This window comes from Xiphophorus maculatus, chromosome 7 (genome assembly GCF_002775205.1).
Source record: "Xiphophorus maculatus strain JP 163 A chromosome 7, X_maculatus-5.0-male, whole genome shotgun sequence".
Classification (NCBI taxonomy): Eukaryota; Metazoa; Chordata; class Actinopteri; order Cyprinodontiformes; family Poeciliidae; genus Xiphophorus; species Xiphophorus maculatus.
The window spans coordinates 6,964,830-6,978,509 of record NC_036449.1 but is presented as its reverse complement, the minus strand read 5'-3'; the positions used below and the strand labels follow the sequence as shown (position 1 = coordinate 6,978,509).

The window sequence follows — 13,680 nt, the reverse complement described above, 5'->3', positions numbered from 1 at the left end:
AAATGATTAGTGACCAAATGATCGCAGAAGGCCTACATTACATTCAAAGACTGTTTCAGGCGGTCATTGACGTCATTCTGTGACGTGTGATTCGGGGTTTGAGTTTGCTGTATTCTTTCCTCTTCCATTTTAGTCTTAAAGTTTAATTATTTTCAAAGCGAAGTATCTCAGTTAAAATAAGTCATTAACAGCGTATATAATGTTATTATAGGCTATAAAAGCTGTTAACTAGAAAATTCCTGAAGAAATTTAACCGGGGCCTGTCAAAGTGTGCCCGTCGGTTTGGACCCAGCGTTCTGATGCTAGAAATTAGCATCAATGCTAAAGAAAGCTGCAGTCATATGAGGAGATTCACAAGAATGTTTACTAACATGGACGTGCACCATCCAGTATGATAAAGTAAGTGTATCAGCTAAAATTAGCAAAAATGCTAATGTTAGCGTGATTGCTGTCAGTAGCATGTGGGACATCACTAGGATGTTTTCTATAATTGACTTACTCCATTCAGTATACTAAACACGGCTAATAAGTAAAATAAATAGCTAATAGCTTATTTAAGCTAAAACGCTAGTGCTAATGCTAATGAACTGCCTTGCGCAGTTCATTAGCATTAGCAACCTGAGAGAAAAACATAATGCAGAATAATATTATTGCGCCGCCTGCTGCGGTGCACTAACCTCAGGGGCATATTGAGGCTTTTATTTTGAAATTTGCAGTAAGATTAATTTTAAATGCCCACAGTATTCCATTGTGTAACAGTGCTTTGGATAAAAAAAAGTCACATAAAGCCAAAAAGAGCAATTACATGATGTAAAAAATGTCAAGGCTTTTATTTTGAAACTTTTGTTAAGCTTCATTTCAAAGGACAAGTCTAATCCCATGTCTGATAGTCATTTGGTTGAATCAGTTATATAATGCTCAAAAGAGCAGTTATGTCATGTAAAAATATCCAAGGCTTTTATTTTGAAATTTTCAGTATGCTTAATTTCAAAGGGCCAAACTAATACCACGTGTAACAGTGTTTTGGATGAAAAAGTAAAAAAGAAAAAAGCCAAAAAGAACAATTACATGATGTAAAATTTGTCAAGGCTTTTATTTTGAAATTTTTGTTAAACTTCATTTCAAAGGGCCACACAAATCCCATGTATAACACTCAATGGATTAAATCAGTTATATAATGCTCAAAAGAGCAATTACATGATGTAAAAATATTCAAGTCTTTTATTTTGAAATTTTTGTTAAGCTTCATTTCAAAGGGCTAAACTAATCCCATGTCTAATAGTCATTGGGTTGAACCAGTTATATAATGCTCTAAAGAGCAGTTATGTGATGTAAAAATATTCAAGGCTTTTATTTTGAAGTTTTCAGTATGCTTCATTTCAAAGGGCCAAACTAATCCCATGTGTATCAGTGCGTTGGATGAAAAAGTCAAATAAAGCCAAAAAGAGCAATTACATAATGTAAAAATATTCAAGGCTTTTATTTTGAAATTTTCATTAAACTTAATTTTAAATTGCCACATTAATCCCATGTGTAACAATGATTGGGTAAAATCAGTTATAAAAAGCCCAAAACACAAGTAGTTCTAAAGGCCAGCTCAGTCCTCCTCTGTAGTAACTGACAGTTCCTCCATGTTTGTAGTTCTGACATTCAGCTCAGACCTCTTTTGTAGGCACTGAGTGTCCGCCATGTTGTAGTTCTAACCTTCAGTCATTGTAGTTCTAAAGAGCAGCTTAGCTGTCATGTGAGTGAGACAGAGAGGGAGACAGAATTGTAACTGTTTGAAGCAGTTAGTTTTTCTGATCAAAGCAGGCTGAACATATCTTTCTCTAAATGCTGTCAATAGCATGTGGGATATCATTAGAATGTTGTCTGTAATTGACTTACTCCACTCAGTATATTAAACATGGCTAATAAGTAAGAAAATAGCTAATAGCTTATTTAAGGTAAAAGGCTAATGCTAATGAACTGCCTTGCTGCGCAAGGCAGTTCCCTAACCTGAGAGAAAAATATAATGCATGCTAATATTATTGCACCGCCATAGGCGGTGCATTAACTTGAGGGGGATATTGAGGCTTTTATTTTGAAAAAAAACATAAGCTTCATATTAAATGATCACACTAATTAAAATGTCTAACAGTGTTTGGGTTAAATCCGTTATTTACTAGCCAAAACAGCCTGTAGCTCTAAATGGCAGCTCAGCCCTCTGTTTTAACTGAGTGTTGATTAGAACTACAGTGATGCGTATTTGTAGTCCTAACCAGCAGCCAATCGCATCCTGTGTTCCGTTGCTATGGTTATCAATCCTCTGCTAACTGTCATGTGTGTGTGACACAGAGAGGAGGAAAAAGATTTCTATCTTTGTGAGACACCCCATTGGTTTGCATGGAAAAAGCAGCCTGAACAACTCCTTGCCGTTCAGGAACCGAGAGACGTATTGAAAAACGGTTTGAAGCATCTGAGAGGACTATTTGTCTTCTCCCATAGTACCGCGATTCATATTTGTAGCTCACTCACAGTAATTGCAGTGATGAGACAAAAATGGCCAGTGACGTGCGGTGAGGTTCATAGCTGGTGAGGCACTGACTTAATCATATTCAGATGTACAAATATAGACCCCCTGCATGTTATTGTTTACATAAGGAAATTTCGCGCATGTGGACAACGCTGGAGGGCAAAAAGACTATTTCCGTTCACTCAATCAAACTTGGACATGTAGATATTATTCATTTCGTGCTGTGCTCCACAGCGAAGGGAAAACCGTTAAAGTACAACTCAAAACCACGTCTTTTGTCGCTCTCGGTATCAGCGCAGCTACGCGCAGACTCGTTGCCATAGCAACTGACAACAACGCCACAATAAAAAACACTCAAATATTTCCCACGCAAAAAGCAGAACATTCAGTCTGTTGCAGTAGTATTGTTTTAGTATTATTTTGCGATTATTAATTAATTGCTGTGGTAAGAGGAGAAAACTATAAATATATCGCTGCACTTGACCTTGTTGTATGGCTAGCTGCATGGCTAGCTCGCTTACAGTATCTTACTCTGCAGTTGTGGAGTCACAATGTCTGGGATCATGAGCGCCCCCTGCCATGAGGCAGGAGAACTGCCTGCCTCACCTCGTTTCTGATCGCTCTTCAGCACATGAAACACGTTACGCACACAATTGGTGACAAAAAAAAACAACACTGTACATTATATACATAAGCTAAATTATGGAAAATCAGCTCATACATGAAATGTTTTTTAGCCATTTTATTGGCGACGTACAGACAGGAGGATCATGCTCTCAGAATGGCAGCCAGTGCAGTTAGCGAGAGGTTGCGCAATCCCAGGTGAGGCTCAGCTCGCTGCTGCCTCACCAGCTTCGCTTCCGAGCGTTTGAATGGGAAAATGCAGAAATTCAGCGATTTTGAAGAAAAAATAATCTGAACTTTTTTAAATTAAATGAAAAATAGGTATAGTACAAACCACAGGGTGAAAATAGCAATATAAATGATTTTATCATTATTATTTTTCCATGATTACAGGTGAGGCAGAGCCTCACCTGCCTCCCCTGACCGCACGTCACTGAAAATGGTGTATGCAGAGCTCAGAAATACAGTTAAATGCTTATTTAAGCATTTTAGCTTAAATAAGCTATTAGCTATTTATTTTACTTATTAGCCGTGTTTAGTATACTGAAAGAGTAAGTCAATTATAGAAAACATCCTAGTGATGTCCCACATGCTGCTGACTTCACAAGTCAGTACTGCTCTCCTTATGCATTGCTATGGGCAGGCCCCAATAACACTTTTATAATGTATAAGGTAGTTATACATTATAAAAGTATGGACACAGCCACAAAGAAGAATCGCCTCCTTGAACGAAGGATCCGGCGCTTCACGGACGGAGGTCCCAGCAGCGGCGGCCTGGCTCCCCGGGTGAGGCAGGCGGGAAGGAGCTTCAGGGCGGGGATCCCCTCTGAGCAGCAGCGCTGCTTGGAAGAACCGGACGGCTCCGAACTTCGTAAAGAGTCACCCCGGTCCTGCTCAACTTTTAAACATACAGAGTTATTGTTTTAATGTCCTTGTTCTTATCCTCTTTTAGTTTAACTTAATTAAGGAATTGTATTTATTAACAGATAAGTAAAAATTTATGTATAACTGTACAATGCCATGTTTTAAAAAACGTCCCAAGTAACAATAAAACATTTCGAAAGAAAAAAAAAATCTCCGTTATTTGTGGTCCAATTTCTCTCACGCACCAGCGCGTGCGTTCGTCAATGGAAGTCATGGCAACGACGTTAGCGTCCTCGAGCCTATAAATGACGCCGACCTTCTGAGTTCTTTCCCCTTTGCTACGGGACTTTTGACAGAGACGCCTGAAGGAGCCTTTACAGCCTCGGAAGGTTTGAGCTTGTCGAGAATCTGCTGCGCAAAACTTGCTGAAGAAGAACTTGCTGAAATTCGCACTTGCTGAAGAAACCCGTGGATACCAAACCTGCGAAAGACGTTTCCTGACCGGGAGAAGAAGCAGCAGGGTGACCAGCTGGAAGGTTCAAATCATTCTTCTACTATTTTTAATAAACCAAAGCAAGTTATTACTAAGATATTAGTGACTTGTTTAGTTTATTTTTGCGTTCGTGTGTGTTTTAAAGAAATACTGACTGCTGTAGAAAAAAAGACGAGTAGCATTCTTTGCTAGCATAGATCTAACTAACTAGTTAACTAATGAGCCTTTTTCTTTACTGAATTTCGCTGGAAATGTCGGGAATGTTAAACTGTGGTGTAATAATTTAAGAAATATATGCATTTTACTGAATTATAGTCAAATTAGTTCAATTAACTTCAAATTCCTGAAAAATTAGCTTGTTTTTTGACCGTTATTTTTTGAAAAATGCCGTGGTAAACACTCAGTTTCCATGGACACGCAAAATGAAATGCCTTAAATATTTAATATGTTTTTTAAAAACATTTTAAAAAATAGTGTTTACCCTTATAATAACCTATATTTCAATTGTTTAGTTTCATTATTTTTTCAAGATAGGGACATGTTGATGTAGTGTTTTTTTTTTTTTTAATGCCCTGACAAACATACTTGGTTTCCATGGTAATGACATCAGACTAACGGTTTGTTAGGAAGCTTTCCATAAAATTTCCATTCATGTACGCGTTCACACACTGATGTTTATAAGCTAATGGATTGTAGCCACAGATGTTGTATGGTGCCAGCAATAAACTCCAGCTAAAGGTGAGAGAAGTGTCTTGCTCAAGGACACAACGACAGAGGCGGACCATTGCAGGGCAAACTCCTACCACTGTCGCCCCAGTAATAAGCATTGTAAGTGTGTGTGTTCGTTAATGATAGACCATTAATAGGCAATGAATCGTGTATAGTCGTAGTGATCATCAATCAAAACTAATTTTCACAAACAAAATAATGATTTATTTGTGAAAATCATCTTTGATAACTTTGGATTCCAATTCTTGGTAAACTGGATGGTTCTTTGCCCTTTTTTTCTTTTTGATAAATGCCTAGACAAACATATTTAGTTTCCATGGATACATTGGTGACATTATTTAAAATGACTTCAATAAAAAATTAAGGAACACTTTGCAAACATGCGCGTCCTCCAGCTTTGTGAAAAATGTGTTCTATGTAGTCTCCATGGATACATTGATTAAATAACAACACACAGCTTTATTCTTATAAAAAGTCATTAAAGAACAATCAATGTGTGCCTGTTGATTTCACAAAGTAACTAAATTATTTAGTTTATTGTAATTACTCAAGACCAGAAAAACAGCCTTTTGTTCCATTGCATTTTAGTGACGTATCATTTTCAGAAGTCACTTGAATGTTAACAGTGAATGTTAAAATTCATTAGAAAAACAATCATCTCAGTTTCAGTTGGTCCAGTTGTGATTCATTTGTTAGTTAAAATCTTGGAGGGATTGCAGGGGTTTGACGTTGTTTATGTGGTTTAAAAAGTTATTTCTGGTTTAGAAGATCCGTTTTGTTTTATTCAGATCTTTGGAATAAGTAGTCAGTGTCTGGTCCAGGTTTCAAAAAATGCCTCAATAACACATTTGGTCTCCTTGGATACGTTGCTTGAAATAAAACCTTAATACTTGAATATTAGAAAGGTTTTTAGATACATATTTGTCCTGTATTATTTCTAAGTTGTTTAGTTTGTATTTACTAAACCATTATTGCTTAGTTTGCTTTTTCTAAGAAAGAGGAGTTTTGAATAATTAGTTGTTTACGAAATGCTGTGTTGGTCCTTTGCATGTTTGGAGCTGTAATATATTTTCACGCTGATTACATTTTCAGAAAGAGTCAGCAATATTAATAGTGGTGATTGGAAAACACTTTACTTTAGTTTGAGAAAATTACTTTTAGTGAATCCATTTTGTTGCAGGATTTTATTTTATTTTAAGAGTTTATGGCTAGGGATGAATTACCAATAAATGTAATTTTGATTTATTGTGTTTAATGATTGATTGGTACCAAGATGAAGCTGCAAGTTTGCTTGTCTGAGTGCTGATGGTTTATACGTGTTTGATCACTGAGCTTTAGAGTTTGTTCTGGTTTTTATGTAAAATTGTGTTTTTTGCTGTTTATTTTGTGTGACTAAAGATAAGCTTTATTTATTTTATCTCTTAATTCCCGTTCTTGTTGTATAATCACATCTGGCATAGCATTAATATTGCTAATCACAAAGCTGGGTTATTGTATTGTTGGTATTTCAGTGTTCCCTCTAAACATTGCTTTGGACTTTTGTGATTTTTTCCAAGATACAGATTTATAGCTTTTTTGGCTTTGTTCTTTTCTTCACAGCCCATACCATGGCGCTTCCAGCAGATGGATACCCAACGTTGGAGGGACGTCCAGATAATGGTAAGGAACACGGTAAGTTGTGGTTAAATGAAGCCGACATGGTTTCTGAAGACCATGGAGAGGAGTTGAAGTATAGTTCACCTCCGCAGTCTGTGGACTGTTCTACCAGCTCCACTGATAGCAATATTACCAGCTCCAGTGGTAGCTCTACTAACAGCTCCAGTGAAGACGAGGTAGGTAATGGAGACCAGGATGACTTTAGATCCCGATTTCGGGTTGTCCAGGTCCTTCGACCAAACATTAAATTCCTGTGGGGCATGGGAGTGCTTGAACATGCATTGAAACTCCTGAAATCAACAGTTGATCATCTGGGCTCCGGTGACAGTAATCTGACAGTGGTCCTTGCAGATGTTGCGTCGCAGCTGCCTGAGATTCTTCCCCACAATTTCAAATATATACAAGACATTGGGGTGGCTCAGAAGCCCCAAGAAGACATGGCTCCTTGTAATTCAGTGGAATTCCCATCTGGACTTGACAAACAGGAAGAGCCCATTTTGCGTCCAGAGAAGTCCAGACCTATCGGTACCTTGCAACATCATCAGGTAGGTTTGGAAGAGGACGCGGCTCATGTGACATCTGTGACTGGCATACATGGAAAGAGGACAAAGAACAGTGATGCTGATGAGGAGCCCCCAGCCAAGAGGACCAAGTATAGTGTCCTGTCCTTTCCGTACCAAAAGACGGAATATGACGATCCTATTGAGTTACCACCTGTCCTCAGTCTGTCACCTTTGACGTCGTGTGAGGATCCTGTTTTGTCATCCCCCGTCCTCAGTCCCTCAACACCAACGCACTTTGAAGATCCTATTTTGTCATCCCCCGTCCTCAGTCCCTCAACACCAACGCACTTTGAAGATCCCATTTTGCCACCCAGTGTTTTCAGTCTCTCACCAATGTCTCCATATGAGGATCCTATTTTTGTCATCCCCCGTCCTCAGTCCCTCAACACCAACGCACTTTGAAGATCCATTTTGCCACCCAGTGTTTTCAGTCTCTCACCAATGTCTCAATATGAGGATCCTATTTTGTCATCCCCCGTCCTCAGTCCCTCTACACCGACGCACGTTGAAGATCCCATTTTGCCACCCAGTGTTTTCAGTCTCTCACCAATGTCTCCTTATGAGGATCCTATTTGTCATCCCCCGTCCTCAGTCCCTCTTACACCGACGCACTTTGAAGATCCCATTTTGCCACCCAGTGTTTTCAGTCTCTCACCAATGTCTCCTTATGAGGATCTTATTTTGTCATCCCCCGTCCTCAGTCCCTCTACACCGACGCACTTTGAAGATCTATTTTGCCACCCAGTGTTTTCAGTCTCTCACAATGTCTCCTTATGAGGATCTTATTTGTCATCCCCCGTCCTCAGTCCCTCTACACCGACGCACTTTGAAGATCCCATTTTTGCCACCCAGTGTTTTCAGTCTCTCACCAATGTCGCCATATCAGGATCCTATTTTGTCATCCCCCGTCCTCAGTCCCTCAACACCAACGCACTTTGAAGATCCCATTTTGCCACCCAGTGTTTTCAGTCTCTCACCAATGTCTCCAATATGAGGATCCTATTTTGTCATCCCCCGTCCTCAGTCCCTCAACACCAACGCACTTTGAAGATCCCATTTCGCCACCCAGTGTTTTCAGTCTCTCACCACTGTCTCCATATGAGGATCCTATTTTGTCATCCCCCGTCCTCAGTCCCTCTACACCGACGCACTTTGAAGATCCTATGTTGCCACCCAGTGTTTTCAGTCTCTCACCATGTCTCCTTATGAGGATCCTATTTTGTCATCCCCCGTCCTCAGTCCCCTCTACACCGACGCACCTTGAAGATCCATTTTGCCACCCAGTGTTTTCAGTCTCTCACCAATGTCTCCTTATGAGGATCCTATTTTGTCATCCCCCGTCCTCAGTCCCTCTACACCGACGCACTTTGAAGATCCCATTTTGCCACCCAGTGTTTTCAGTCTCTCACCAATGTCGCCATATGAGGATCCTATTTTGTCAATCCCCGTCCTCAGTCCCTCAACAACCGACGCACTTTGAAGATCCTGGTTTTGTCATCCCCGTCCTCAGTCCCTCAACACCGACGCACTTTGAAGATACCATTTTGTCACCCAGTGTTTTCAGTCTCTCACCAATGTCGCCAGATGAGGATCCCATTCTGTCACCCCCTCGTTTTCAGTCCTTCACCATCAATACACTTTGAAAATTCAACTTTGTCATCCCCTGACTTCTTTTTCTGGATGGGGACTGAAGAGGACACAGAAGAGGAAGCAATACCTTCAACATCTAGCGGAATTACAGCAAGAGAGAGTTCCAGACACGTGTTTTTTAGACCTCACTACGTCTTGTCAAGTGACTCTGATTAGATTGGGATCGGTAAAAACTGAAGACCTATTTGGGAAGTCACATTAGGACATCATCATTTCTCTCATGTTTTTTATTAAAGCCATTGGGTTTCTAGGAAGCCTGTGGAAGCCTTAGGTAGCGCCTTGCACCGGGGCTTTTCTTTGTTCCGCTGCTAAATTTAGTATTTTAGATGTTAAGGTTTCTGGCAGGACTGAGGAAGCCTTAGGTAGCGCCTTGCACCGGGGCTTTCCTTTGTTCCGCTGCTAAATTTAGTATTTTAGATGTTAAGGTTTCTGGCAGGACTGAGGAAGCCTTAGGTAGCGCCTTGCACCGGGGCTTTTCTTCGTCTTTGTGTTTTCCTCTCAACTCCGTCCTGTTTCAGGGTGTAATAGTGGTGCTTCCCTACACGCTGCTTTCCAATATAGTAAATTATTCTGTCCTGTTCGTCTACTAATCCAGTCTCCCAGTTTTTAATCTTTCAGGTTTTAGCTGCTCATCGCTGGATTCTTTCATCGTTGTCCATGTGGTTCCTGCCTTCTGGATCCCTTGTTTTTCACACCGCTTGTAAGTTTTTGCATTCTACCTTCACATCATGCTGGTGGCAGATCTCTGATTCTCTGATCATTCCAGGTTGGATCTCGTCAGCCTGTAAACCTCCACCTTCAACACCACCAGTCAGACAGAGGAAGATAAGAGAACCCAGTTAACAAAAAAAAGTAAAAAACCTATTTTTAGCTGGCTAGCAATTTTAAATATGGATGAAATTGAGGTCAAATTTCAAAGCTGTTCTTTCTTCTGTCCATGTTCTCTTTTTTTTAACTTTGTTGTCTTTTCTCTTTATTTCATTTCTCCGTCAACTCATGTCACTTGACTTGAGTTGTTCAACAATTAAAGAAGAAGACCTGCTCCACCTGTAAACCTCCACCTTCAACACCACCAGTCAGACGGAGGAAGATAAGAGAACCCTGTTGACAAAAAAAGTAAGAAACATATTTTTACCCGAGTAACAATTTTAAATATGGATGAAATTGAGATCAGATTTCAAAATTTTTCTTTTTTCTGCAGATTTATATTCTCTGTTTTTTTAACCCTGTTATGTTTTATCTTTATTTCATTTCTCCGTCAACTCATGTACCATGACTTGAGTTGACCAACAATTAAAGAAGACATGCTCCACCTGTAAACCTCCACCTTCAACACCACCAGTAAGGTGGAGGTAGAGAAGAGAACCCTGTTGAGAAAAAAAGTAAGAAAACTTATTTTTACCCAGCTAACAATTTTAAATATGGATGAAATTAAGATGAAATTTCAAAGCTGTTCTTTCTTCTGTCCATGTTCTCTTTTTTTAAACTCTGATGTCTTTTCTCTTTATTTCATTTCTCCGTCAACTCATGTACCTCAACTTGAGTTGACCAACAATTAAAGAAGACGACCTGCTCCAACTGCTGATCTACTGGTTGTTACAGATTGTGGAAAAGGTGAGGACCTGATGACTTGATCAGGAATTCACTTTAATCATCTGTTATTTAGACAGAGATTAAGGAATGTGTGTATTATTATGTGATGATTCTCCAGCATCACCAGCAGCACTGGACCAATCAGGAAAGAGAAGACACAGAGGACTGAAGGGACTCAGAAAATCCTGCTGGAAATCCCAAGATGAAGTTTCCTGATGCAACAGGGGGACACCTGAGGACACAGAATAAAGAAGGACCATGTGAAGCAGGTCCTTCAATAACAAACCAAGCATGAGTTGACCAACACTTACAGCAGGTTACTTTGTCCATCTACTGATCTACTGGTTGTAACAGATGATGGTGAAGGTTGAGGAGATAATGACTTGATCAGAAACTGTGGACGACAACTGCAAACGCTCAGCAAACAGCAAAACGAGCTGCAAACAGGTGAAACTGCACAGGAAAAGCGAAACTTCATTATCTTTTTACATTTTTTGTTTCATTTCATTGAAACCACAAAAATGTTTCCACCATAACTTCCAATTGTTCAATATTTTTTTCTATCAAACTTTGAGTAGTGTGCAAGAATTACCCAAACATGCTTTGACTTTATTGATCCCAAAGGGAAATGAAATGTAGTTGCAGCTCATTAATTCAGATTCTTCAAAGAGTTTTGCAGATGACTGATTGCTGTCAGCAGGAAAGATCTTTTGTAGCTGTCTGTGTTGCAGCAAACCTGAAGACGCCTCTGACTGATGATACTCTGTTTTCCCCATACAGACTCATGAAGAGGACGGTCAGAGTCGTCCATAGCTTTCTTGACTCTTCTGAAGAGTCTTTCTTTGCGTCATCTCCAGAGGTTCCACAGTCATCTCCAGAACAGAACCAGAACCAATCCAGCCTTCTTTATCAGATTGTTGAGCCTTTTGAGGTTCCTGGCTCTGATGCTGCTGCACCAACAGATGATAGCAGAAGAGATGACACTCTCAGCAGCAGACTTAAAGATCTGCAGCAACTTGCTGCAAACCTTGAAGGATCTTAGCTTCCTGGAGAAGTGCAGTCTGCTCTGTCTCTTTTTGTAGACGGCTTGTCCACGTGGTTCCTGCCTTCTGTTGTGTCTCCAGTCCAGTCTGTGTTCCAGATGAACACCGAGGTATTTATATTCCTGAACCACCTCCACATCTTCTCCCATGATGGAAATAGGGTTTCCTGTTTCTCCTGAAATCAACAACCATCTCCTTTGTTTTGTTTACAGTCAAGATTAGATGATTGTTCCCTCACCAGGCCACAAAGTGATCCACCAGATCTCTGTACTCAGCCTCTTGTCTTCCTCTGATACACAACAACTGCAGAGTCGTCTGAGTATTTCTGTAGATGACAGAAGTCGGACTTGTGCTGGAAGTCTGAACAATAGAGGGTGAAAATGAACGGTGAGAGTACAGTGCCCTGTGGTGTTCCCATGTTGTTGAGCACCTGGTTAGACTCACAGTCCTTCAGTCTCACTAACTGTGGTCTGTTTGTCAGGTAGTCACAGATGCAGGTGATTGTTGAGGCCTCCACCTGTGTCTTCTGGAGTTTCTAACAGAGCAGATCAGGCTGATTTGTGTTCAATGCACCTGGGAACCAAAGACCCTGATCCTCACTGTGCTGCCTGCTTTGTCCAGATGACAGTGGGTTTGTTGAAGCAGGTGTCTGATCAACTCCAACTCCACGGCGATAAGCAAACTGCAGGGGGTCCTGATATGTGATCGTCTGCTTACTCAAGTGGGCCACCAGGAGTCTCTCCAGGACCTTCAGGATGTGGGACGTCAGGGCAACAGATCTACAGGCCTTATGACTGATGGGTGACTTTTCTTCGGTACCAGAACCAGACAGGATGTCTTCCACAACAACGGAACCTCCTCTTGGGTCAGGCAAAGGTTGAAGAGATGCTGCAGAATCCCACAGAGGGAATCTGGGACTGACAGCATCTGGACCTGCAGCCTCGTTCCTGTTCAGTCTCTCCGGCTGCTTCTTCACCTGACTTCTAGATACAGAAAAGTTGGAGGTGGAGGCAAAGGGAGCAGCAGCGTCTCCTGATGTGGTTAAAGACAAACTTGTGGAAGCAGAAGAGTCCATGACTGAGGTGGAATATGGAACATCTGAGGTTTGACAGGAAAGCTGTGGGTCAGAGGAGGATGAGAAATCTGTCTGGCTGCAGACAGGAGAGGAAGATGATGAGCTTGTTCCTGGACTGAACCTGTTGAAGAATGTGTTCAGCTCATTTCCTCTGTCCAGAAACTAATATTGTTAAAAAAAGTCATGGTAGCATGTTTTTATGTAATAATGTGTATGTAATGTGTGGAACGAAGAAGATATGCTGCATAATCTGATGGAATTACAAAAGATCATTGTGGCTCCTGCTCAGTGTATAAACACACATTTTGTTGGTTTCTGAAGAGTAAAAATTGAACAAATGTGTACATTTAAAGATTAAATTTATATTTCACAGTCATCACAATGCTAAAGAAAAGTCTCACAACAGTGTGAAAATCATGGTGTTTATTTACAGGACAGGAAGCAGGAGGAAGATATTAAAGAATGTCAATATTTTGCAGCGTCAGGTTATTTCTATGTATTATGATGTAATATAACACATGTACTTTAGGACTTATTGTATTCTGTTTCATTTTGTGTGTAACTTTCACTTGATTTGTGAAAGCATGAGGAAGATATTAAATTTTTTGTATATATTTCGCAGTGTCATGTTATTTTTATTAATTATGATGTCATGGTGTATTTTGGAGGTTTTTGTATTCTGTTTAGTCTTTTGTGTAACTTTTACTTGATTTATGAAAGCATGGAAAGTAATTAAGCTGATCATAGAGTGAAATAACATTAAGTTGTAAGAAATTTCAATAAAAGCTTTTTTTGCCGTCACTGCTTTGGTTTTATTCAGATATCAGATTTGGATCATTTGAGATGATAAATCTGCTTTAGAGCAGAAGGACAAT

The 13,680-nt window shown here is 40.1% G+C and overlaps 1 long non-coding RNA gene across 3 annotated transcripts; it reads left to right on the top strand.

Annotated features, from left to right (window-relative positions):
• Window positions 1-10,614: 10,614 nt before the first annotated feature.
• On the top strand, window positions 10,615-13,251 carry LOC111609277. 3 transcript variants are annotated; one of them, XR_002753034.1, is made up of 5 exons: window positions 10,615-10,708; window positions 10,806-10,956; window positions 11,042-11,134; window positions 11,468-11,840; window positions 11,943-13,251. It is a non-coding gene; the product is annotated as an uncharacterized LOC111609277 (long non-coding RNA). The 3 variants fall into 3 exon arrangements; XR_002753035.1 differs by having other exon boundaries at window positions 10,806-11,134; window positions 11,943-12,117; window positions 12,212-13,251; XR_002753033.1 differs by having other exon boundaries at window positions 10,806-11,134.
• The last annotated feature ends 429 nt before the right edge of the window (window positions 13,252-13,680 follow it).